We start from the raw sequence: 534 nt of genomic DNA, 5'->3' as shown, positions 1-534 counted from the left end.
CTATAGGTAGTTCTCAAATGACAACTTCCTTTTTATGGGATTAGTGGACAGGAAGTCATCTGTGCCATAAAAGTCTTTCTCCTGCTATACGACCTTCATGTCTACATTCAGTGTTTAGCTTAGACAAACGCCTGCATTTTTTAGATCTGCATCTAGGGATGTATATTTATTTATTTCATCCCTTTAATATCTGTGTGCACTGCCTCTTGTAATTGCCAATGTTACCTTGCGAATCTGCAGCCATTTCAAAGAAAAACACGACCTCCATGTTAAACCGGCCACCTCGCAGCCTCGAAGCGTGAAACCCCACCTTTCCCGCATTGCTTTTGGTCGTTTGTTAAGTGGAGAGACGGCTCCCTAGGCAGATCACAGCGGCGATCTATAAATCTGCATCGCATATATATTTTATATCTGAGGCTGTTCTGTCTGAGTGGCGAATCCCTGGTGTGTCTGATTTGGAACGCGGGTGGAATAAAGGCTCGGAGATGAGCAAACGATGGAAGAAACTCTTCTGACTTAATGAGATCAAAGAAC

The sequence above is a fragment of the Nanorana parkeri genome, unplaced genomic scaffold, assembly GCF_000935625.1.
Source record: "Nanorana parkeri isolate BGI_ZX_2015 unplaced genomic scaffold, ASM93562v1 scaffold138, whole genome shotgun sequence".
Taxonomy (NCBI): domain Eukaryota; kingdom Metazoa; phylum Chordata; class Amphibia; order Anura; family Dicroglossidae; genus Nanorana; species Nanorana parkeri.
Note: the sequence above shows the minus strand (reverse complement) of the source record.